This window comes from Nyctereutes procyonoides, unplaced genomic scaffold, assembly GCF_905146905.1.
Source record: "Nyctereutes procyonoides isolate TBG_1078 unplaced genomic scaffold, NYPRO_anot_genome, whole genome shotgun sequence".
Classification (NCBI taxonomy): domain Eukaryota; kingdom Metazoa; phylum Chordata; class Mammalia; order Carnivora; family Canidae; genus Nyctereutes; species Nyctereutes procyonoides.
Window position 1 is genome coordinate 1,957,159 of NW_026575134.1, and position 25,710 is coordinate 1,982,868.

Consider the following 25,710-nt stretch of genomic DNA (forward strand, 5'->3'; position numbering starts at 1 on the left):
TCATAAGAAAAGCCTAAAAAGGAACGAATACTACTTCAAACATCAAAGAGAAAAGAGAAACCGGGCGATGAAAACAGCATTCAAGACAGAGGCGATTTATTCTGAAGATGGAGGACGTGTAGCGATAAATGTCAACTATCTGATTCCCTTCTTTCCAAACTAATATTCAAAACATTTTAATATTAAAAAAAAATACTCAAAGCGCATCAGAATAGAAATGCTCTAGAAAGAGAGCCAAGAAGGGAGGGACAGAGACAGAGCGGGCACAGACACAAGAATAGGACAAAAGCCAAGCGCGGTGACAAGCACGGGGAAGGGCTGTGAAGTGAAGGCCCAGGCAAGATGCTCGTGCCAAAAGCAGAGCACACGGACCACGTGTGGTTAACGTCCAGGGTCCGGCCTTTACCCTCCGCACAACAAAACATCTGCAGGCAGGGATCTCACGCTAAATGAACGGACGTTATGCATTGAGAAGAGATTTACATTAAAAACAAGAACTCCAAATAAATAAATAAATAATAAAATAAATACATAATAAAATAAATAAATAAAATAAAAAATAAAAAATAAAAAAAAACAAAAAACAAGAACTCCATATACAAAATAAAAGCAAAGGAATACAGTGTTTATTAATCATAAGGTAATTTTGTAGATGGTTAAAAAAATGAATTTAGAGACTTCAATGGAATCAGAACTTTTATCACAAATATATGCCAAAATCAAAATAATCTTAAAAAAAAAATCCTTACGATAGAAAATACTGGGGAGAAAACAGACTGCAACCCACACTCCTTCCACCTTCACCCCTACAGAAAGCAAGTCATGAACTTGCATGTTCTTGCGTCCGATTATTTCAACTTGTCAAGACAAAAAAAAGAAAAAAAAGAAGATGATTCCCAAGTGCTCAGGCAGACAGGGCCGTGGGCTAATTTCCAAATGCACACACGCACCCCCCTCACACTAGTGTCATTCCTGCCGTTGACAAGAGTAAAATCAAGTGCAGTGGGCAAGGTCCTGAGGCCAGAGATGGGAAGGTGACAGAGGTGACAGGGATGTGATGGAGGATGTGATGGAGAAGTCTACGCTCTTATTTTTTTTTTTAAGATTTTATTTATTTATTCATGAGAATACACAGAGAGGAGAGAGAGAGGCAGAGACACAGGCAGAGGGAGAAGCAGGCTCCATGCAGGGAGCTCAATGCAGGACTTGATCCCGGGACCCCAGGGTCAGGCCCTGGGCTGTAGGCGGCGCTAAACCTGCTGAGCCACCAGGGCTGCCCTATTAACCAGAACCCCGAAGTCCTCTGCTTTTCAACTTAGGGTCCCTGGATGGACAGCACAGGCATCACCTGGGAACCTGCACACATATGGATGCTCCAGCCCGGATGCTGATCCCCTAAATCAGAAAGTGGGGGTGGCCCCCAGACACCCTGCATCCGAGACCTAGCACCAACCGGCCGGGGCACTTCAGGCACCTGTGCTGCACCCCAGACCAGCAAAAATAAAATCTTGGGCACACGAGCATTGTTTTAAGCTCCCCGGTGTCCTTCAAGCTGAGAACCACTGCCCTCATCTCTTTTCTTTACATGATTAATCCTTTTTTATGATGTTCGCAAGGGGGGGGGAAATTGGGGAGAAAATTGCAATGAAGTTTCGAGGAGTCGCATCTCACTTTCTGGAGGCCGGAGGAGGGAACCTCCCACAACTGTGTGAAGTAAGCAATATAATCAGTTCCTCAAAATGCCACAGCTGGATCCTACGGGCCAGCTTCCCAGCGGGAGGCTGCACCTGGTACGTTCTCTGCCGTTTACAAATCTACAAATTTCCGACACAAATAGCAAGAATCTGTCCTAGAACGTGGAAGGGGGTGGAGGGAGGCAGGCCAAGGAGGTATCCCAACTGCCTGCAGCGGAGAATAACTTCAAACTTCAGGGTTTTAGGGACAGGGTCTGGACTTGACCCTCTGCAGGAGAATGACCTTTGGCTTTATACTCCCAGTCTTCGGTAACAGACCTGTTTGGAATATTCTACTCAAATATCCACAGCGCCTTACGCCTAAGTGCTCTGGTCAGCCTCCTGCCAACGCCAGCGACATCTCCAGACGACCCTCGCTGAAGGCCACACTCCTCACTTAGGTGCTTTGCGAGGAGCATCGGATCCTCAAACGATCCACGTGGAGACACGGTAACTGTCCCCACCAGACAGGCCCGGAGCCCGAGCAGAAGCAGCCTGCCTCTGCTCGCCCCGCAGACCAAGCGTGAGGTCAGTCCCCAGGTCCGCTCTGCGCCAACCCAGAGCCCAAGTCCTGAGCTCGGATGCACGGTCCCCGGGAACGGGGTTCGGTCCCCGCGAGGAGGGGACCGATGCTGGACACGGATCTTCAGTTTCCAGCTGCGTGAGCCCCGGGGTCTGGGCGTCGCGCCTCCGCTCCTGCCGCGGTGGATGCGCAGGTGTGCGGTCATGTGCTAAGTGCAGGACGGGGCTGCTAACCCGGTGGGACGACGGGCAGAGGGGCCTCCCAGCCTCCATCGCAAACCCACCGCCCGGGGAAACCACAGCGGCCCTCGGGTCACAGAGACCGAGGGGCTCTGTGAGGACGCCACGCGCCACCCTTCCATGCCCGCCTTCCCAGAAGTGACGGGTGGGACACCCCTCCGCGGTGGGTGAACACAAGCAGATGACGAGAGCACAGGCCCATCTGCGCAGAGCCCCAGACAGCTCCGAAACCCGTGAGGAGACAGTCGCACCTCACACAGGAGGACACAGGCGCTGAGATGATGGATGGGTGACCGGTCAGGGCTGCACAGAAAACGCGGGACCTCGCCGAGAAGAGGAGGTCAGGTGCTCCTGCAGAGAAGGGCATCCCACCTGGCGTGACCGGGGGACAGCACGGAGGATAAAGCCACTGTAATCGTAAGCTGGATTAGGGGCCCCTGGGTGGCTCAGGAGTGGAGCGTCTGCCTCGGGCTCAGGTCATGATCCTGGGGTCCCGGGATCAAGTCCTGCTTCTCCCTCTGCCTTCACGGGCGAATGGGGGGCGTCAACACCACTGAAACCCCTCGGATTTGCCTCGACCGCCTGCAAATCCGGTTCTGTAATCGTCGGGAAAGTGACTCGGATCTTATCAGAAAAATTAAGCAAGGTCTGCAAAACAGTGCTCGGATTTAGACACTTTACAGAACAGACACAGACGCAAGTCCTTCCGACCAACACCTCAAAGCGTGGCCCTTATTTGTACGACGAAGCTCACGTCACTGACGGGGACCTTGCAGCTACACAGAGCTTGGGAATCTGCAGCCGGAGACCTCTAGGGAAGCACGACGTCCCGAGGATGGGCGGCCCCGGATCCGCGTCGTCTCAGTCCGTCGGGGACCTCGCAAAAGGCCCACAGCCTTCTCCCTTCCCTGTCAGCCCCCAGGTCCAGGGCCGAAGCTGTAAGAATGCTGGTCCCCGGGGCTCTGGAGGAGGGGTGTGGGCTCCCCGACCCCGGCAGCCCCACGGGGGTCACGTGGTGCTACTAACCCGGCTAACCCGCACGCAGGCTGCTTCCTGCAGGTCGTTACAACTGCAGACCCGCCACTGGCGAGTGACGCCCAGGACACTGGGGGGGGGGAGGGGAGGCGGCGCTTATTTCTCACGAAAAAATGCTTTGGAGCTGTTAAGTTTCTTTTTTTTTTTTTAAGATTTTATTTATTCATGAGAGACACAGAGAAAGAGGCAGAGACACAGGCAGAGGGAGAAGCAGGCTCCCTGCAGGGAGTCCGATGCGGGACTCGATCCCGGGACCTTGGGATCACACCCTGAGCCGAAGGCAGATGGAGCTGTTAAGTTTTGTGCCAAATGCGGGAATTCTGTATTTGAAAACTGAGTATGATCACCGGGTTTAAGTCTCGAAAGCATTAAGGCTGCTCTGCCTTCCAGAGCTTTCCCAGGATCGCCGGTGAATTCGGCAAAGTAAACCCACCTCCTGGGCGCCCTCGGCATCAGATGCGCATGGGCTCCAGGTCAGGAGAGCGAGCCCTGCTTCCGCTCGCTCCCGGGGCGAAGCTCGGGTCCTGCGGCGCGTGTCAGAGAAGGGCCCGGAACCTCGCCTACGACGCCAGCGCTCACGGTGCTGGGACGGCGGGCGAGCTGCGTCCGCGGCCTGCATCCCGGGTTCGGATGTTTCTGACAGTTCCAATCCACATAAATGTCGTAAATAAGTCAAATGTCAAAAAATGTCATAAACAGACGCCCCACAGGGCCGCCAGGGCTGGGAGGCTAGCAGGTCCGCAGAAGCATCAAATTTGGATCTCTCTCTCTCTTCAGGCTCCACATCCAGCGTGGAGCCCGACGTGGGACTTGAACTCACGACCCGAGGTCAAGTCCTGAGCTGAGATGAAGGCTCCGATGCTTAACCACCTGAGCCACCCAGGCCCCCGACACAGTTTTGGCTCAGGAGGCTCTGACAACGTCTCAAAACCACCCAAACACCTTCACTTTAGCTACAGCAGCTTGAACTGAAACTAAGTCTTTCCTGATGAATAATCACGACGTTCAGTCCTGGGTAGGACTTACATCCCTCACCCCTGAGGGAAAGAGGCCGACCCCTCTGGGGGAGGCGGCCACAAGCTCTGCAGATAATCAAAGTCTTCTTTTTTTCTTTATTTTTGAGTGGGGGGGTGGCCTGGCAGAGGGGCCAGGGGGAGGGGCAGAGGAAAGGGAGAGAGGGGATCTCGAGCCGGCTCCACGCCCAGCGCACAGCCCCACATGGGGCCCGACCTCACGACCCTGAGCCCAAATCAAGAGTCAGAAGCTCAACTGAGCCACCCAGGCGCCCCGAGGCCGTGCCTTTTCTCATATTCTGAGGACCAGGACTCCAAAGAAGAGAGGCGGGCACCTGGTTAGGTCACAAGACGACCACGACCGGGCCCCAGGAACCGCAGACACCTGCGGATGCTGAATGGGGCGACCGCAGCCGCCAAAAGCAGCCTGCAGGGCCCGCCCTGTCTCCCCACACCTGAAAAACCCAAACCCCTGGATGGGGGTGACGCAGGGGGTCCCCCACCGGGTCGGGGGGAGACGGGGCCACCTAAGTTAAGGGCCTGGCCTGCCTGACACGGGGTGAGGTCACGACCTACGTGCTCCGGACCCTCAACATTCGGGCTTTAGGCAGCAGGTCTGCACGGCAGGGATGGGGGCTTGGGGACTAGAGCCGTCAGGGGAGGGAGGCTGCTCCTCTAACAACACGGGGACATCCGCTCGGCCACAGACTCCGCGGGACAACAGGTCCGGTCTCACGGACAGGGCGAGGCCCACCCCACAAAAAAAAAGGGAAAAAAGCTACTATGGCATTTCTTTCCAGACCATCATGGAAGTCCTGACTCTGATTTTGGGGAGACGCGTAAATTCAAAACGCCTATTTTTTAGGAATTTTTGCTTCCTCCGTGAAAGAACGTCAAAACGGTTCTCTACCAACTAGATGATGCCAAAACCCTCCCGACTCCAGAGTTCTGGAAGTTTACAAACATGATGATCCCATGAGACTCGGATTTCCATGCACGTGTAATTGTAACACACGATTTTGAATTTCTTCTGCATAAAAAAGAGACCGATGTGTATCCACGCGGGCCACGCTCGTCCGACACTATCAGGGGCTTTTCGATTTGCAGAGTGTGTCATTTGGGGAACACTTGTCCCCCCGGGTTCTAAAAGCTGCAGTAACTCCGGAAGCGACGCGTCCGGGTGGGCCAGCCCCGTGGGTCACCCCCCGCCCTGCCGTCCGCCCCCCCGGATCCTCAGACACCGAGTCGCCCGTCAGGAGAAGCTGCGGCAGGACTGGAGCGCCACCGTCCTCCGTGCCCCCCGCCCATCCCGGCCCCAAGCCCTGCGGCCTCTGTGAGCGGGAGCCGTCGAGCAGCGAGCACCCCCGTGATGTGTCTCCATCCTCCTTCACTGAGACTGCAACTCCGGGGGGACGGACCCTCCTCTCCCTCGGGAGGTTCTGGAGCATCCCGCCAGCCCGGCTGCCCCCCCCCCCCACTTGCAGCGTCCCAGGCGCCCGGCCTCCGACAGGCCAGACGGAAACGTGCTGAGGACGGCTGGAGCCCGGCGTGGGGAAGGGGCTGCCTCTGCGACCCCGGGCTGAGCCCCCCAGCAGGACGCCCTCTGCACGACTCCCGACACGGCCACAGGCCGCCTCGTGGCAGGTGCGCTCATGGGGCAAAGCTGCTCCGAGGCTCCACGGGCTTCCGCGTGGGGGAAGGACCGAGGACCAAGGGTGACCTGGGTGTCCTCGCTGCCTCTCGCCTCTCTGTGCCTGAGCAGGTGCACACGTGAAGGCCTCCAGGGTCCTCCTTCCAGGCTTCCGTCTGAGCGCCACCCTGTTGAACGCTTCCGTTGGAAGAAGATCCCCAGCTGCAAACCCGGGGACCCTGCCGCCTCACTGGGGCTGAGGCATCTGGAAGAGCTCAGCATGCAGCCCTGAGGCTCAAGAGCCAACAGCGGGGAAACCCGGCGCCCCGCTCACCCCTAGCTCGGCTACGACGGCCGCCCAGCGTCCCGGCGGTCCAGCCAGGCCCCGAGCCGACGCCGGAAGCGCCAGGTCTTTCTGTCACTGAGACACATGAGCCGCAGCCTCTGGACGCGGCCCATGGACAGGAGGACAGGCGGGAGCCAGCCTGGATGACGAGCCACGCGGCCCCGGGAGCAGCCACGACCGCAGGGACGGGCCTTCCAGACGCATCTCGGCTGCCTGAGGACAAGGCACCTGCGCTCCGGGCGCCGCCTTCAGCCCGCCGAGACATGGGCAAGGTAGGTAAGGTAAGGGCACCCCCAGTGGGCGGCTGCCCCGCGGACCAGGCGGCAGGAATGAACCCCCGCCGTCCCCGCACGGCCCGCGGGACTCTCCTGGGGCCCCGGCTGCAGCCCCGCCCTGCGCAGCCCCGGGAGGCCAACCCACTCTCCGGCCGCCGCAGAGACACAACAGGCCCCGCAAACACTGTCCGTCTGCAGGCGGGGGTAAGCCGAAGGGGGCGGGGACTGGGACGGAGCCACCCAGGGACAGCCTTTGTCGAGGGAGAGGAGCCTCTGCTGCACGCCCCGCCGCAGATGCATCTCAGAACTACCACTGCGGCGGAAAGAGGCCAAACGAAGTTAGTTCCTTTATGCAACGGTGAAAAAATGCAAACTTGGGACGTCTTGGGGGGGAGGGGGCTCAGTGGTTCAGCGCCTGCCTTCGGCCCAGGGCGCGATCCTGGGGTCCCGGGATCGAGTCCCGCGTCGGCTGGCTCCCTGCATGGAGCCTGCTTCTCCCTCTGCCTGGGTCTCTGCCTCTCTCTCTCTCTCTCTCTCTCTCTCTCGAATAAATAAAATCTTTTTAAAAAATGTTTAAAAAAGTGAACTCATCTGGAGAGACCGAAAAACACACTGGGGAGAGGATGGGAGGGAAGGCTGGCAAAGAGGACACCCGTCGCCCTGACCGCGGTGAAGGCTTCACGGGCCTATACTCACGTCGAGACTCGTCACACTATACGTTTGAGGCACAGGCAGCTCTACTGCACTTCAATTATACTTTTTTTTTTTTTTTAACAAGCCAACACTCTGGGGGAGAAGAGGCTATCCGGGGATTCGGGGGTGGCCAGGAGCAAGCCTGGTCTTGTCTCTCGTTCCGTGCGGTAGCACACGCCGCGCCATCACCTGGGCCCCAGGACGGGAACAGGGGGGCTCCTGTAAGCCTGCAGACATTTCAGGCATCGATCAATATGTCCCATGAGCTTCTGTCCAGACAGCTCACGTAGCGGGCACCGCCGACCCAGACACCGACTCACGCCGGAGCGAAGCTGACCTGGCACGAGTAACATCTCTATGAGCACGTGACGGCCTCCCTGAGCTCAGGAGCACCAGCTCTACGCCTTGGGGCCGGTGTGAGCAGCAACCTTACTAGAGAAAAGACAAAAGTGTCACACCAGGGACCCTGCAAAAAAGGACACATGTTTAGGGTTGGAGCTGCAACAGGGAAGCACATCTCCACCGGGTCCTCGCCTGGGAGCGTGCGTGTCGGGCAGTGGACACGGCGTGACCCAAGTGACCAGCAAAGTGCCGTGACACTGACTCGGGGTCACAAACTTGTGTCAGTGGCAGGCGAACTCACGAACAGGCGATCACTGAATAACGGGGAGAAACCCACGTTCCCTACGCCTGGGCGTCCGCATCTGCGAAAGGGGGACAAGCTGTATCTGCCCCCGAAGACGGGCATCGTGAAGAGCAAACGCGTCCACGCACAGAGTCAGCAGAGACCAGGCAGCCGGAGCGCGACATGCCTGGTGATCCGTGCGTCCACCGCTCGTGTCCCCACCGTCGGGCCTCGTGGTCCCCGCAGCACACACTCCCTGTGCCACCTCCCTCCCCGCCCGCTCCTACATCCAAGGACGGGGCCGGGTACTGCTCCACTACAAGCCGAGAGCCGTCGAGGTGCCGCGGGTTCACACCCCGTCTGAGGCGGCGGTGCCGGGACCCCCGAGGCTCCACGTGAGCTCCGCATTGGCCGCGTTCCCCGCGGCGCACTTTGTCCAAGCTAACGCTGCTCAGAACCACGCGGTGTCAACACACGGCGCCTGCTTCCGTGCACGTAAGCGCTCCGATCCCCGAAGCTCTCACAGCCCATCCGTACCTGACATTTTAACGGGTTCGCAGGTCTCCCGGGAAACCCTGGTCTTGCAGATGCGCTGAGCTCCGCCTACATCGGGGCACCGGGGCTCCCCGAGTACCAGTCAGATGCTGCCCCGGCCCGAATGGTGCAGCAGCAGAGAAGGGGCACCAGGGGTTCCGGAGCAGAGAACAGCGGCGCAGCTAAAGCCACAGCGTGAAGCAGGGGACTGACCGGGTGTCACCCACCTAATGCTCAGACCCAAAGTTCTCCCAATGGACTCTGGCGTGGAGGATCTTTAAGCCACCCGCCTCCCTTGACACACACACCCCGAGCTTCCATCGGGGCCGACTGGATTCTGACGAGCATCTGCACCCTGTGACTGCACCTCGTAAGGGGCCCATAATCAACCTCTAGCCCTTGTCCTAAAACTCAACCACCGGGACGCCTGGGGGGCTCAGCGGTGAGCGCCTGCCTTCAGCCCAGGGTGTGACCCCAGGTCCCGGGATCGAGTCCCGCATCGGGCTCCCTGCATGGAGCCTGCGTCTCCCTCTGCCTGTGTCTCTGCTCTCCTCTCTCTCTCTCTCTCATGAATTAAAAAAAAAAAAATCTTAAAAAAAAAAAAGAAAAAACTCAAGCACCCTGCATGAATAAAAGATTATGGACACAGAGGCGCCTGGGAGGCTCAGTCGGTTACATGTCTGACTCCTGATTTCAGCTCAGGTCGTGATCCCGGAGTCCCGGGATCCAGTCCTGCATCGGGCTCCCTGCTCAGCGGGGCGTCTGCGTCTCCCTCTGCCTCTGCCCCTCCCGACTTGCTTCCGTGCTCGCTTTCTCTCAAATACATAAATGAATCTTAAAAAACAAAGATCGTGGACGGAAAGGTCCAAGAGCCAATGTGGAGACTTCCAGTCCCATGCAAGGTGGACATGACACGACAAGGGGCAGAGGAAGAGTCCGAGGGGTAGAGAGAGAACATGTACCTTGAGTCTGGAACAGGACGTGTAAAATGTCATTCGGCATCTAACACGAGGGTGACGCTCGGAAAGGTCTGGGGCATAAACCGAGTTCTTCAAGGGATTAAGACGCTCCTGTTCTGCATCGTACAGTCAAGGGTCACGGGAGGAGGCAAACTGGGGAAAAAGCCCAGCACCTTGTCCCGAGGGCCGTGGACCCCAATTCCTCGGCCCTGGGTCCCATCTGTAAGGGCTAAACCCAGGTGTTCCCAAGACGAAGCCCTAACCCCAGACCCTCAGAAGGTTCTGGATTCAGAAAAAGGGTCCTCAAAGGGGAGATTAAGGTCAAATGAGGTCATAGGAGGGCCTTCATCCAAGAGGACTCGTGTCCTAAGGAAGAGAGATTAGGACACGGACGCGCGGAAGGAAGACCACACCAGGACGGGGAGAAGGTGGCCGGCTCGCTACGCGCCAACGGGAGACAGGCTTTCGCAGGACCAACCGCTGACACCTGACGGACGTGGGTTCTGGCCTCCAGGGCTGTGCCAACACACATGCCCATTGTTCAAGCCGCCCCTGGGGCCTTAGTCACGCAGCCCCAGCTTCTACGGCCCCCACCGCCCTCCCTGGGGGCAAAGGCTCTTGCAGGTGCATCGGGTGGACACCTGTTGCAGGCTCAGGTCCCCCGCTAATCTCAGGCCCACGGTGAGCATGATAAGAACCCCACACCCCAGCAGCCAGGACAAAGGAGAAGGGGAGGAGGTGCCAACACCTGCCCCAGACCTTCCTTATTTATGGGCACCCCGATATCAGCACAAAGGCGGGGCACACCGGCACAAGCGCTGCTGGCAAACAAAGGCCGAGTCAAGCGCCAACCCCCCTGGCGTCCTGGACCGTTACCAGACAGCGCAGCTGCCAGCTTCCAGGGGCTCCTCTGCACCTCTCCGAACAACCCGGAGGTATCATCACCCCCTGGACGGGACACCAAGGGGCCTGCGGAGGGAGAGGCCCACACAGTAGGCACAAGGGTGGTCTGCAGACCCCGATGAGGCCCAGCGAGCCCGTGCCTCGGGCCACCCACCTGGGCTCAGGGAGCAAAGGGGAGCAGGGGGCCCGGAGAGGCAGGTGCACAGACTCCCTGCAGAGAGACCAGAATAAAGGACCCATTGTCAGGCCCCTGGCGCGATGCACGCACTTCGTCATCTCGGCTTAATCAACAGTTAACAGGATTCTCCTACTAAGGGTGAATCCTACCGACTGGAAAAAACCAACAGACCTTACCTGTCAGGGGCCGTGCCCGAGCTCTGTGGGTTGGGCAGCTGCCTTGGCTCGACCAAGAGGACCCGGGTGAGAACCAGCTGCCGGTCACGGTCACGGGGCCCCCGCTCCCCTCGGCTCCCGGCTCCGGCTCAGCATGGTGCTCGGCTCCAAAGCTGAAAGTCAAAGAGGCCGTCACTGGACGCGTTGAACCCGTGCAAACGTGCATTTTCCACTCTGCACCCAAGACTAAAATCTTTCAAAACAGACACGTGGAGTGTTTTTTTTTTTTCAAAGATACTTAATATAAAAAATTCTTCAAAGAGCAGAAGGAGAAAGAAGTCGAGGAGGAGGCTTCTAGTTGCCATGTCAACTGACTGCAGAGACCATTGGGGCAAGGGAGGAGCTCGGGGGCCCCGGCCTCACTCTGCAGGCCTCCCCCGCCCCCCCGCAGCACGTGAGCTGGCAGGGCACGGGATGCGCAGGCCTGGCCCCTCCTGCAAGGCCAAGTTTGCCTGGAACTCATGCCGGGAGCCCGGATCAAAGCCCGCATCCTTCCAGGCCCTCGGAGACTACAACCCTCCCCCCAGCCCTCGGAGGCCCTCGTCCGTCTCAGCCCGTCTCAGCCCGGGTACCCACCCCTGGGGCAGGAAGGCTCCGACGAGCGCTGCACCTGCACCGCGCAGGTGGGGCGGCAGCAGGTGGCCCTGCCCTTGGAACCTGGCCCCTCGCTTTGATTCCTTCACGCGACTCATCTCTCTGGAGGGAGGAGCAGGACCGCGCCAGCCTCAAGGACAGTGCGAGGACCGAGACCAGCCCCGGCCCGGCTGGAGGGGAGTTTTTCATCACCTGGGCATCCCCTGACCCCGGCTACCACCGCTCCGAGGGCTGTAACACACCACGGCCCGCTGCCACCGACTCTGCATGGGTCACACGAGACGCACCCCGGGGGCTTGGAGGGGAGACAGCGCAGGGCAAGGGCGCAGCCCTGAGAGTCGGCATCGTGCCTCCACCTCTGCGTGTGGGCCGCTCTACTGCCTGCGACGGGGGCAGATCCCAAAACCAACCTGTCCTGGCCCCTCAACGGTGCAAATAAAACCTGCCCTGCCTCTGACCTGCTAGGGAAGAAGTCGTGGACCTGGAACTTACTAGAAAACCCCCACCGAGCGAGCACACGGGCGAGGGACGGGGCCTGGTATCTCCCGACACCACCCGTGTCTCCAGGGTGAGTCCTGAGCCTCGGAGTCCCCGGCGCCACAATCAACATGACGGTGGCACCTCCATCCCGGGTTGTTACGAGGGAGGAATGAGCTCATGCCTATAAAGGACCGTGCACCAGTCAACGTGAAACAAATACCAGGTACCATTACCTACGATGTGTCCGGCAGGTCCCCGCTATCGGCCGCTAAGCACATGGGCCGTCTGCAAGCAGTAAAGCCTGCTGGCGGCCACAGGGGACACCGACCTTCGGATGCAGGACACGCAACTACGTGCCTGCCCGCACTGAACATCGCCCGTGGATGCAAAGGGCACTTGCTCTCACCCCCTCGAGGAGTTTGCAAACTGAAAGGATTAGAGCAATTATGTCAAGTGAAACGTCTCTAAGTTACGGCAGCTAAGTTAACCAAAATTTTTTTAAAAAAAGGGAGGCGAGGGGAGAGGACTGGTCAAACAATTATGAGGGTCTTGGAAATGACGGTGGGCCAGGATGTGGGGACGTGGGCTTGGGTCACATAACCCAACCCGCCTGCCCCCCAGATCCTGAGCGTTTCCCATCTTTTCCAGGGAAATTCCTCCTCCCCTGGATGCGGGCCCCAGCGCCTCACTACGACTCCCAAATGCATCTTTCACGCAAACGCCTCTGACTCTGCAACACGCGCTCGGGGAGGTTTGCCTTTCGTGACGGCAACACAGATTAATCTGTAACTGAAGAAAAACGACAGGCAGGCAGTTGCTCGTCAAGCTCGCCACCAGGTCAACCTTTGTTTGTTTTCAGATATTTTTTTTTTTTGGTCTATTTTTAAGAAAGTGGATTCTGAACTTTCTGGCAGACGGGACACACTCGGATGATTTCTGAACATGAACAGGGAGCGCTACCGAGAGGTACGTCCTCACCAGCAGCGGGACCAAGCCGGAGGCAGAGAACGTGCCGTCACCGAGCCTCCGGGGGCCGCGCGCGACGGCTCGCCCACGGCCAACGCCACGACTGCCAGCACCAGTGGGCTCGCGCTGCCCGCACCGGCCGGGCCATCAGGCCCCACAGGCCTCACAAGCCCCCGGGACTCCGCACCTTTGCCCATCGCGACCGCGCGTCTCCTGCAGGTTCCCAGACACAACGTGAACCTGAAATCCCTACGTACGTGAGCTCGGGCGGAAAACAAACGTCGTCACTTGCTTCCAAAACAGCAAAGGTCCCCCTGCTTCCTGTTTAGTACCTGTGATAGCGCCTAAAAATTCCACAGGGAGTATTAACCTTCCCTTCGGTGTAGCCTTCCCACACGAAATACTCAGAGTAGCCGACGGGAACCGTGTAGACACTCCACGAATCCCAGCTTGCGGGACCAGGACGTCCAGGGTGTGCGGCCACACGGCTCGGGAATACAGTGCAGGCCTTTGTCGAAGGGGACAGAAGGCCCTTAATTTAAAAAAAAATTAGATTCAATATCAAACTGTTGTCGGAGTCCACCTGGGACAGCGACTTGAGAAACACAAATTGAGAAACAGCGACCCCGTGGCCCATCTGCCGGCAGACACTCAGGGACCCCGCAGGATGGCCCGACAGTCCAGGACAGGGGACCCCACCCCCACTGGCCTCCACACAGAGACCAACACAAGGGGCTCAGGATGTACGAATGGGCCCAGAACGCGGCTCCTGACCCCACGGTCACCAGAACCAACGATCCTACCAGGCCGCCCCGTGGGCTCCCGGAGGCCCGCAGGCTGCTCGGAGGTGCCGACCCGGACCCCCAGCCGAGGCCTCCCTGGACATGGCCCGAGACAGAGGCAGGACACTTCCCACTGCAGCTGCAGGCAGCAGAACGGGGAGGGGCAGGGTCAGCGCCCGCACGCGCCCGGGGACGGGGGACCGAGTGCAGGACGGGCAAGCAGCGGACACGCACACGTGCAAATGCGTGCGTCGGTTCAGTCCCGAGACCAGCAGGGCAGCCCTGATAAGCCACAGAGCGCCACCCCTCCCGGGGTTAATGGGAACCTGCTAAAGTTCCCAAGTGGGAAGATGGAACATCGTGAAGATTTTGATGCTCTTCGAAGTAATCGGTTTAGACATGAAAATTGGTTTTGCAAATGAGGCGCCGTCATCAATCTAACTGCACTAAAACTCACAAGACCCGTCGTGAGACTGCCGACTGCGGCGCATTGAGGGAGCATGACCCTCACCTCCTCGTAAAGCATAAAGGAAAACAGTTAAGGGGCCCCTGGGAGGCTCAGCGGTTGAGCACTGGGGCGTGACACTGGGGTCCTGGGATCGAGTCCCACATCCTGCTCCTGCAGGAAGCCTGTGTCTCTGCTTCTCTCTGTGGCCCTCATGAATAAATAAATAAAATCGTTAAAACATAGAAGAAACGCTCTTGACCTAATGAAAGGACGTACCAGAGCGTCCAGCAGCCATGTGGCCTGCAGAACACAGGACAAGGAGGCACCAGCAACCTCACCCTCACGGTGAGGGCCAGCCAGGCCTGGGGGACAGCAGGAGCCACCCCCGTCGTCACCCCCAGATGATACAGTGAGGTACAGAACAGAAACCAGGGGTAAAAGTGGTCTAGAAAAAGATAAAAAGTCAGTGCCATTTACGGAGGAAATTCAGGACGGCCCCGGGCAGTGGTGTGGGCTGCAGGTCGGCCGGGGCTCGGCTAGCGGGACAGGAGGGCAGGCTCAGGCACCTGCAGGAGGCTCCGGAGCACGGAACACACCTGGGTGGAGCTCAGCCACCAGGGAAGAAAGAGACGCCAGATCCAGGACAAGGGGCTACAGGCGCTCAGTAACCCCACCGCTCCCGACGGATGAGGGTCCCTCACGGGGCACCCGGGGGAGGCACGGGACGGTGATGAACCCACGCGAGGAAGGCCTTCCTGAAGCCGGGAGGGAACGCCCAACTCCCCAGGGCCACAAGCCCCCTCTACAAAATCACAAGACAAGCAACAAGCTTCGGGAGGGGAAAAACAATAGCTGGCAAGAACCCCGACGTGCCTGTCCTGTCCCCGCTCCCCGGCCTGAGGGGCCTGCAGTGGCACCAGGCAGGAGCCCCCCACCCCACACCTGCAGCAGCGCCCAGAGCGCGGGACCCACAGCCTTCCTGCCCCCCACGCTGCCAAGGCCAGGCCGCCAGCCCACCCCGCCCACAGCGGCCCCAGCGCCTGCCGCGCCCACGCCCCCTCTCAGGACACCCCTGGGGGCCCCGCCTCCCACCGGCCCCTCCGGGTGCTCAGACGCTGCCACCCACCGGCTGGGGTGTCCTCCCCCCTCCTCCCTGCCCGGACCCTGCTCAGCCCGGGTTCCCCGGCCAGGTCACCTGTGGTCCCACAGACAGGTCCAGCTATGCGGCACCCGGTGCCCCTTCCCGCACCTTCCCGCTCCCTCACAAGAGCATTAAATGGTGCAAATCCCGAAAATGGCTTCTTTTCGACCTGGCCTGAGGCAGCCTTGACCCACGTGGAGGTAGAAGAAAAAGAGCCAAGGAGTAGGAGGAGGAGGGGGAGGGGGAGGAGGGAGAATAGGGGGAGAAGGGGGAGGAGGGGGAAGAAGGGAAGGAGGGGCAGGAGAGGGAGGACGAAGAAGAGGGGGAGGAAGGGGAGGAGGACGGAGAGGGGGAGGAGAGGAGGGAAGAGAAAAGAGGAGGAGGGAGGAGGAGGGGGAAGAGGGGGAGAACAAGGAAGGGGAGGGGAGAAGGGCAAGGAGGGGAGGATGTGGAGAAGGGGGAAGAAGAGGAGGAGAGGGAAGAGGATAGAGGAGGAGGGGGAAGAAGGGGAGGGGGAGGAGGACACGGACGGGGGGGGGGGAGGGGGAGGGGAGGGGAGGAGAGGGAGGAGGGGGAGAGGAGGGGAGAGGATGAGGAGGAGGAAGAGGGAGGGGGAGGAGGAGGGGACTAAGAGGGGGCGAGAGAGAGGGAGAGGGGAGGGAGGGGATGCTCTTGTGCAAGGGAAAGTGACAAAGGTGCAGGTGCAGGCCAGGAGGAGCTGCAGGAAGGCCCCAGGAGAGGACAGTCCCCGCAGGCGGCAGGGGGCCCCCCAAGGCTGGGGGAGCCGGCGGGGCCTGCACGCGCCCCTGCAGAGAGGACAGGAAGGCCCCAGGTGAGAACTCTCTAGTGCACAGCGCCGCTTCTGCCCCGGGTGACTCCGGGCACCCTGCCTCCCGCTGCAGGAAGCCCAGAGGAGCCCGGGCCCTACAGGACAACAATGGGGCCATTAAGCACTTCGGGCAAGTCACGTGAACGGAGCAGCCCAGAAGCTTCTGGAAATGCCCAAGGACCCTGCCCCTCTATTCTCTTTCCTTCCTGCCTCCTGCCCTTCCCTTCTTCCCTCAGGAAGTGAGGAAACAAGAGGAGAAAAGGCAAAGTAGGCGAGGACGCGGGTGCTGGCGGAGAGGGCGCGCGGCCGACCGCAGGGGCACCGGGGCCTGTGGACACCCGTCCCGCCCCAGCCGCTGGCCCCACGTGCCCGGGACGTGTCACCCCTCCTCCTCGCTCACCAGGGCACCCCCACCGGGCCCCACTGGGCTTCCTGGTCCCAGGGACGTAGCACCAGACGGGTGCGGACACGGGGTCCCGGAGGGCAGGGGATCGAGCCTCTGGCCATGGAGACGAGACGCCGACGCCGCACGAAGGGCCCGGAGGCTGGCCCGGCACCCTGCGCAGCACCACCCCCCCTCCCCCGCATCCCCCACATCACCCCCCAGCCCCCCCGCACGGCACCACCCCCTGCACCCCCGCCTGGCACCCCGTGCAGCAGCCTCCCCCGTACCCTGCACAGCACCCCCGCACCCCCCTCCAGCACCCCCCACCTAGCACCTCCCCACATCCGGCACCCCGTGGGGCAGCCCGCACCCCCCCTCAGCACCCCTCCTGGCACGCACAACCAGCGCTCACAGCCAGTCACCTCTTGTTGGTTGTAGCCAATCCGGTGGGATGAATCCTCAGTGAGTCTTAACTCTGTCCTTGTATGGAGCCCTCCTCAGGCCTGCCTGGCCCTGGCCGCCAGCGGCTCCTCCCCTCCATCCCCCTCCCGCCTCTCCCCTCCCTCCTCCCCCTCCTCCCCTTCCTCCTGCCTCCTCTCTCCCCTCCTCCCCTCCCCTCCACCAGGTGAGGACAAAGTGAGAAGGTGCCCTCTGCAAACTGGGCAGGGAGCCCCCCAGAGGTGGGAAGTCGAGGTCCACTGATGGAGCCCCCCGTGCACTACTCTATTAGCCCAGGCCTGAGCTCCAACACTGGGGTGGCCGTGCCAGCCCCGCCACAGGCCGCTCAGGGAGTGGAGGGGGGGGAGCCCATTGCAGACCTACCTAGGCACCCCGACCCCACACAACCCGAATGCTCCCCCCCAGGAGGATCTCGGTCATCTGCTCTGGACACAGGGCCCAGGCCCCTGCAGCATAAGGAAGGTTCTGGTCAGGCAGGCACAGCCAGCCCGCAGGCCCCCTCATTTACTTCAGAGTTTCAGGGTGGCAGCCCCGCGAGCCTCTTGACGACCCTGCGGCCAAGCCCAAAGCAGGCCCCAGGCCCCAAAGAACGTTCCGACCTGATCCTGCCACCTCCCAGCAAGCCCACCCTGGCAGGACACGATGGACCAGTCACCTCCGGCTCATGGACCTGACCCAGGGCAAGGTGACAAGGGGGAGATGAGCACAGAGCTCTCACCCTCTTGCCACCCACCCCATCTCCCTGCCCTTCCCCATTGACCGCTCCACTCCCTCGTCACGTGCCAGGGGTCCGAGTCAGCCTCCCCACGACCCCGGCCGTCTGCCTGGGACTCATGGCTGGGAGATGGGCCGAGCAAGTGGCGAAACCCTGCTGTGCTTCCTGAACCACAGGCTCCTGATCCTGCCAGGAGGGCCTCACGCACCTGCTCCTAGGGCAGCATTGGGAGTGAGAAAATCTGCTTCGGCGTCCGGGGGGCTCAGTTGGCGAAGCATCTGCCTTGGGCTCAGGTCATGATCCCGGGGTCTTGGGGTCGAGCCCCACGCTGACTCCCAGCTCAGTGGGGAGCCTGCTTCTCCCTCACCCTCTGCCCTCCCCTGCTCATGCCTACGTGCTCTAATAAATAAGTAAAATCTAAAAAAAAAAAAAAAAAGGAAAAAGAAAAAGGAAACTCTTCTGCCTTCCAAATATCAGACGAAGCAGGCATGTCACAGACGCTCTCAGGTGCGTCACCTCCTCTCACCTGTCTGTCTTACACGTGGCTGTCCAGGAACGGGCAGTACATGGAGCGACACTTGATTTTCCCCGGGATGCCGTCCTAAGGTTCTTGTCAGCCCAGGAGTTCGTGGCAGGCACCCCTGGCTGCGTGACCCTCTCTAACCATCACTATGTATTTGCCTTTGTCCTCAAAGTCAGGACTTTTTCATTAATTTACTTCAACATTTACTGAGTACTCACTACATCCTCCACCCTGATGCACACTGTCAACTACAGAGCCATCCGGAATATGGTCCCTAAGCTAGTTTCTTTTCTTTTTTTTAAGATTTTATTTATTTATTTATGAAAGACCCAGAGAGAGGCAGAGACACAGGCAGAGGGAGAAGCAGGCTCCCTGCAGGGAGCCCGATGTGGGACTCGATCCTGGGACCCCGGGGTCATGCCCTGAGCCGAAGCCAAGCACTCTACCCTCAAGCCTCCCTGACATCCCCCTAACCTTGTTTCTTGCGGCAATCGATGCAAAATGCAGGAACATAGCCAAACCTTGGTCAACACCCCACAAGGAAAACATGGGAAGAAAAGCAGCTTGTGACAGGCATGGCCAGTCACTCTTGTGTCAGTTCTTTAAAAACTGCACGCGCATGTAGAAACACGTCCCAAGTGAACTTGTTCTCAGGTGTCTCACGGGGGGACGCCCATCTGCTGATAATCCCTGTAGGGAACAGCCCGAAACAACTGCTAACGTCTCCAAGGAATCCCAGCTATTCACACATCCTTGACCCAAGAGCAGGTCCTCCTTCTGTCGGGGAAGGTTTGGTCCCTGCACCACTGGCAAAAAGACAAAGGGAAAAAGGAGAGCCCATCCCACAGTCAGAGGAGCACAAACCCCAGGGCCGCTGGGGCAGGGGTGTCCCCAGCAACCATGCTGCACGCAGCCCACCTCAAAACATCCAGCGCTCCTCGGATGTAGTCTTGGGGACGCGGTGCGGGTCCACGGCAAAGCCAATCCAGACCTCAGCTCCACCAACCGGAAACCCACACTTCATACTCCATCAGTCAACCTTCCTCCTCCTGGTGGTCTGAGCTATTACAACAGTCCCAACAGAGTGCCTTCAAAGGGTCCCCTACAGGGGCGCCTGGATGGTGCTGTCGGGCAAGCAACTGTCTCTTGGTTTCCTGGGCTCAGGTCACGATCTCGGAGTCGGGGATGGAGCCCCGTGATGGGCTCTACGCTTGGGAGGGAGTCTGCTTGAGATTCTCTCCCTCTCCCTCCACCCCTCCCCCTGCTCATCCTTTCTGTAAAATAAATCTTTAAAAAGAAAAAAAAAAGACCTCCTATAAAAATTACTAGAGTTAATCCAAATCATTATAGGATTCCATCACCCTCATGACTGTGATGCCAAATGCCCGGGAGGGCCGAAGCCACCTCACCAAGCGGGTCTCTCAGGAGGAGAGCTGGCATTGAGACCTGAGAAGGAACCTGTCCTTCATCTTGACCAAAGCCACCTGCATCAACGACCGAAACGCTTTTTCTTTGCCAACAGAGATCACATATTTGTCAGGTCCCCAGCCTCCCCCGCACACTTCCCAAGCCGACCAGTTCTCAACACCCCGGATGCGCTGGGTGGCTTGCCATGCGACACCTGTGCGGCATCATCAACAATATTTGGTCCTCGTTCCAGTTCCCAGCCCACGGCTCCCACAACTCCTAGAAGGAGCCCCCAGAGTGATGAGGGTCCCTATGCTACTGCAGCAGGTGGCTGGGACCCCTGGATACCTTCAGGACGGGAGCTGGTCAGTCACCAGAAAGACCAGGCGCGGTCAGGATGTGGACCTTCCAGCGTTCTGACCTTTGTGACCTCCAGGGAAGGGAGGGGCTCAAGACAGAGCTAATCACCGGTGGGTAATGAACCAATGAATCGTGCCTACCTAATGAGATGGCCACGGAAACTCCTAAAGGACGGGGTTCTTACAGCCTCCAGCTGGGTGAGCACTTTGGGGTGCTGAGTTGGAGAACACGGGGCCCCCCGGATCTCCTTTCCCCTACTTCTTCCACCCAGTGGCCCCGAGTTGCAGCCTTTATGACAAACCTAAGCAGAGTGTCTTCCTGAATTCTTGTGCCATTCCAGCAGCAATCAAACCTAAAAAGAGGGTCACAACCCCCAATTTACACTCCTTTGGCCAGAAGCATGGGGTGCCTGGGGAGTCTGCTGGCGTCTGGGGCGGGGGCCCATTTGGGCCCAGTCCTGAGCCCCTGAACCCGTGGGGTCTGACTGATCTCCAGGGGGCACGCGAGAGAACCCAGCGCCCTGTGCGGCCACCCCTGCCCCCCGGACATTCGGAGAGCTGACATCTGGCATCACACGTGTTACGAAGAAAAAGTGTGACATGATGGAGAAAACCAGGCTGCAGAGCCAAGACCACCCACCTTTGCCTGCGGTCTGGTCGGTCCCTCCGCACGGGGGCTCCTGGTGGAGGCTGCGCGGCCCCGAGCCACCTGCGGCCAGCTCAGCCAGGTCAGACGAGGGACAGAGCCAGGTCGCTTGGCCCCCTCCCCTCGCAGCTTACTTGCTGCGCCTCAGGTACCAACGCTGGTCTCACTCCTGTTCCAAAGCGCTCCAGGGGGCGCTCGGAGGGACCCTGTCTCAGATTGCTCTGCAGACACTCGAGTTTCCCAGGGGGAACCGGGACTGTGGCAGGGACTCCGCCCGGCGGATCTGGGTAGCCAGCAGTAGCAGGTGCACGGCACAGGCTCAGCAAACTGTGTTGGGGGGGGGGGGCAGGCACCAAACTGCACCACATCCTGCCACCCTGGACGCAGGCCGAGCAGTGCCCATCCCCGTCCCACCCCCGAGCCGATCCCCAGCGAGGGCACATCGAGGTGGCCCACAGCCACTGCCATGAGCATTTCCCCACAGCATCCGTATTTTAAAACCCAGCAGGAATACCCCAGAACCCTGAAGACCCGGCTCCCCACCTCATCTGGTGCATGCTAACCACAGGCCCGGAGTCTCAGGGCGGCCCTGAGCTACAGCTGACACAACAGACACAGAGATTAACCCCGGGCCAGGGCACGTCCCGGCCTCCCGAGGGAGGGGGTGCTGCAGGGCCCGGCTCGGGCGGGACCCCACCGTCCCAGCGTCCGCATCTGCACTCCGCCAGCAGTGGCCTCTCACGGAAGCCCCAGCTTTGAGCAACCTCATGGGCCAAGGGCGACATCAAAACGTCCTTCAGGATACTAACCGAGTCCTCTCCCTCCCAAGGGCACGCTGGGGCGCCCGGGAGGCCATGGGACATGTGGCCGAATGCAGAAGCAGGCTCCAGAACACAGCAGCTTCCTATTAAGCCGGATCTTAAAGGGATTTACAGAATGGAAAACCATGTCACTCGTCTAGTTACATTTTTTTTTTAAACTCGGTTGTCCTTTTCCAAAACATCATGCTTATGTTTACATATAACAGCCTTATTATTCCTTTTATGGAGGAACGAGTATTTTGTAAATGTGTTGTTTCTGCAACGGCAAAGATCCACACGCTCGGCCACCAAAGCTCAGGCCCTGCAGGGTGTCAAGAGGTCCCGGGGGCCAACGTGGGAGGCCCACCCACGCCCCCCGCAGCCCGAGGGCAGGAGGTGTCCCCGGGGACCTGGATGTGCACTTGCCCCCGGGACAGTCTGGGCCAGCACCCCACGCTCACACAGACAGCCAAGCTCTGGGGAACAGGAGCCCTTAGAGACTGCATCCTTCAGGGAAGAGTTCACCACCGACGCTGGGTTTCGAAACCATTCGCCTGAGACACGGCCCTGAAAATAAGTGGGGGGCACTGCCTTCGGGGGCGTCATGGCCCCTCAGGACCCGCTGCTCAGCCGCGCTGTCCTGCGGGACTCTGGCAAGGTGCGTGGCGAGAAGGCACATGCAACAGTCTTCCCTGCCTCAGGAAGAAGCCACCGAACAGGGACAGTCGGGGGACGGTGTTACACGTCCGGTATTTGCAGTCTCCTAGCGGAGTTCTGCAGGCCGGGCCGCCTCCCCCGGGCTCCTGGCACCACAGACCCCAGAGCGCCACCGCCTGCCTCTGCCGCGCCCGGAAACCGGGGCCTGCACCTGGCGGCGCGCTCGGGGCCCGGGACACAAGCGCCCGACACCTCCTCGGTATGTCGGTCCGGCTGTCTCTCCCCTGGGTTTGCGCCGTCCAACGTGGGAGATCGGAGCCCACAGCCCGCAGGGACGCACCCTGGGGGACAGGGAGGACGCGGTGTCGCCACGCTCGCCTGCTGCGGGATTACGTCTCCCGGGACTGAGCACACGCTTCCGGGGAAAGAGGATCTATTTCTGACCTGAGGAGGAGAGATCGGCTCTTCTAAATGGGGTGAGGCCCTCCGTCCCGCCCGCTGTTTCCACCCAGGAGGACGCGCAAGGGGAAAGGAACCCACGCACTGAGCTCCCCGTGGGCGCCTCTGCAGGCCGGGACGGACCCTGCGGGACCGAAAGCCACGCGAGTTCAAGCGGCCTGCGTGTGCCCGAATCGGGGCACTGGAAGGAAAGGAGCCTGTTGGGACTGCCACGTGGACGCACCTCCGCTCAAGGGACGCCCCCCCCCAGCGTCCGGGCCACCCAAGGGCCTCGAGCCAGCGGCGTGAGAAGCAGGAGGGAAGCACGGCTGGGTGTGGCCAGGGGCAAGATCCGCTCGCCACCCCCAAGGGGCCCCTCGAAACCCAAGGCCTGGCTGTAGCACTCGCCGACGAGGTGGCCACACACCCGGGAACAAAGGCACACTGACGGCACGTGACCGCACGGGGCCAAACAACGCCGCCTGTGTGCCCGAACGTCGCTGCTTCCAGACCATTCTGAACCCACGAGCCGCGGACGGCGAGAACCCAGGATCCCTCCCCCACAGAAAGGAAGTTCGATGCTTGCTGGAGACCTACTAAGCGCCACGCACCGTGAAACGAATTTGCTCATTTGCCTTTGATACTTAAAATGCCAAGAGCAGGACTCCTGGGGGGCTCAGTGGCTGAGCGGCTGCCTCGGGCTCAGGGCGTGATCTCAGGGTCCCGCGATCGAGTCCCACACCGGGCCCCTGGCTCAGGGGAGCCGCTGCTTCTCCCTCTCCGTCTGCTATGCCCGGCTCACGCACACACACGCCAGGGCGCTCGCTCGCTCGCTCTCTCTCCCTCAGATAAATAAATAAAATCTTTAAAATGCTGAAAGCAGGGCAGCCCGGGTGGCTCAGCGGTTTGGTGCCTGCCTTCAGCCCAGGGCCTGATCCTGGAGTCCCGGGATCGAGTCCCATGTCGGGCTCCCTGCATGGAGCCTGCTTCTCCCTCTGCCTGTGTCTCTGCCTCTCTCTGTCTCTCATGAATAAACAAATAAAATCTTTTAAACAAGAAAATGCTGAAAGCAAAGAAGCAGCATGCATGGATGGGGTCCTTCCTCCTATCACACAGTCCCCGTTCATTGGAGCGGGTGTGCCTTTGGTGGGAACAGAGAACGTGGGACTTGGGGTCCAAAGGTCTGTGAAGACAAGTCTAACGCTGCCATCCACTCATGCCCGCGTGGCCCTGAACGAGGCCTGTGACCAGGTGGGATCCCGCTTCCCCATGTAGAGAAGGGAGACTCTGTCCCTCGCTCCAGGGTGGTCCTGAGGATTAAAGGTAAGCCGGGCAAGCTCCGCGTCAGGCAGCGGAAGGTCCACCCCCACCCTCTCCTTCTCAACAGCAGCAGGATGTCTTGTCCAAACAGCATCTGGGGTCAGGCTAGAGAATGCAGACACCTCCCCACTATCCAGCAGAGCAACCGCGAGACTCCATTATCAAGAGCACCATAACCACCAGCACAAGTTTCAGCGTTTTATAAAAGGTTCTTTTATTTTAAATATAACTTGTTCTACAAATGCTCCCATCTAAGCAGCCTTCCTTAAAGCATTAGTTGTTAAGAGAAGATTCTAGAGAAACGAAGGATAATAAGCTCTAAGATGTACGCCACCCTCCCCAACACACACACAGATTGGCAAAATGGCCATTATCAGTAATTAAATACAAATAAATTAAACCCTCAAAAGACAGAGATTGGCAGGATGGAGAAAAATAAAGGCACATAATCCAACAATACGCTGTTTCCAGGAGACTCACTTTACATGAAAAGACACAATCAGGTTCAAAGCAAAAAGATGGAAAAAGATTAATTCCTGTTAACAAGTGACAAAAAGAGAGCTGGGATGGTTATCCCGACATCTGCCAAAATGTACTCTAAGTGAAAACTGTTAGAAGGACAAAGAAGGACATTCCAGGTTGAGAAGAGGATCGATTTATCAGAAAGATTTGACAAATTAAACACACGTACATCAAATATCGGAGCCCCAAAGCGTATATTTAAGAGAGACTGAAGTCACAGAAGTGTCTTTTCTAATCACAACCAAATGAAACTCAAAACCCACAGAAACTTAAAAATCCAAAAACATGTGAAAATTAACCCATCCTTTAAAAACTAGTGGGTCAAAGATGATGTCACGAGGGAAGTTCTAAAATACCTTGAGGCAAATAAAAACAAAAACACAAGACACCAAAACTTACAGGAGGCTGTAAAAGCAGCGCTAACAAGGAATGGTGCAGCTGTCCACGGTTCCATCACAGAGGAAAGATCTCAAACCCACAACCTACATTTATTTACACATAAAAACCTGGAACAGGGGCGCCTGGCTGGCTCAGTTGGTTGAGCCTCTGACTGTGGATCGCAGCTCAGTCTTGACCTCTGGGTCATGAGTTCAAGCCCCACAATGGGCTCCATGATGGGCACGGAGCCTTAAAAAAAAACAAACAAACAAACAAACAAACAAAAAAAGACCAGATCAAACTAAACCGGAAGCTGACAGACAGAAGAAAAGGGTAAAGATTAGATCAACGGAAAAAAAAATTGAGAAAAATCAAAACCAAAAGTCATTTCTTTGAGAAGATCAACAAAATTGACAAACCTCTAGCTAGACTAGGAAAAAGAGCGCGCTCAAGATTCCCACAATCGGCAATAAAAGTGGGAACACTTACGACTGATTTCACAGAAATAAAAAGGATTCTAGGGGAAAACCATTAACAAGTGCACACCAACAAAGAGGGTAACACAGACGAAACGGACAGATCCCTAGAAATGCATCATCTGCCCAAATCACGTTGTGAGGAAACAGGGTCTAAATACATCTGTAACAAGTCAGGAGGTTAAATCAATAACCAGGGACACCTGGATGGCTCAGTGGTTGAGCGTCTGCCTTTGGCTCAGGGTGTGATCCTAGGGTCCTGGGATCGAGTCCTGCATCAGGCTCCCTGCATGGAGCCTACTTCTCCCTATGTCTCTGCCTCTCTCTGTGTCTCTCATGAATAAATAAATAAAATCTTTTAAATAAATATCAATCAATCAATCAATCAATCAATAACCAAAGAGAAGCCATGGACTGGATGGCTTCCCTGAAGAATTAGACCGAACCCTTGAAGTATTCCGATCAACCCTTCTCAAAGGATCCC

General features: G+C 58.5%; 1 protein-coding gene across 1 annotated transcript in view; it reads right to left on the minus strand.

The window, feature by feature from the left end:
• Positions 1 to 25,710, minus strand: part of GRB10 (growth factor receptor bound protein 10) — a 154,222-nt gene that overhangs the window by 109,535 nt on the left and 18,977 nt on the right. The window contains 1 exon segment of the mRNA XM_055300820.1: positions 10,863 to 11,014. The gene's annotated coding sequence lies outside the window, so the exon portion shown is untranslated.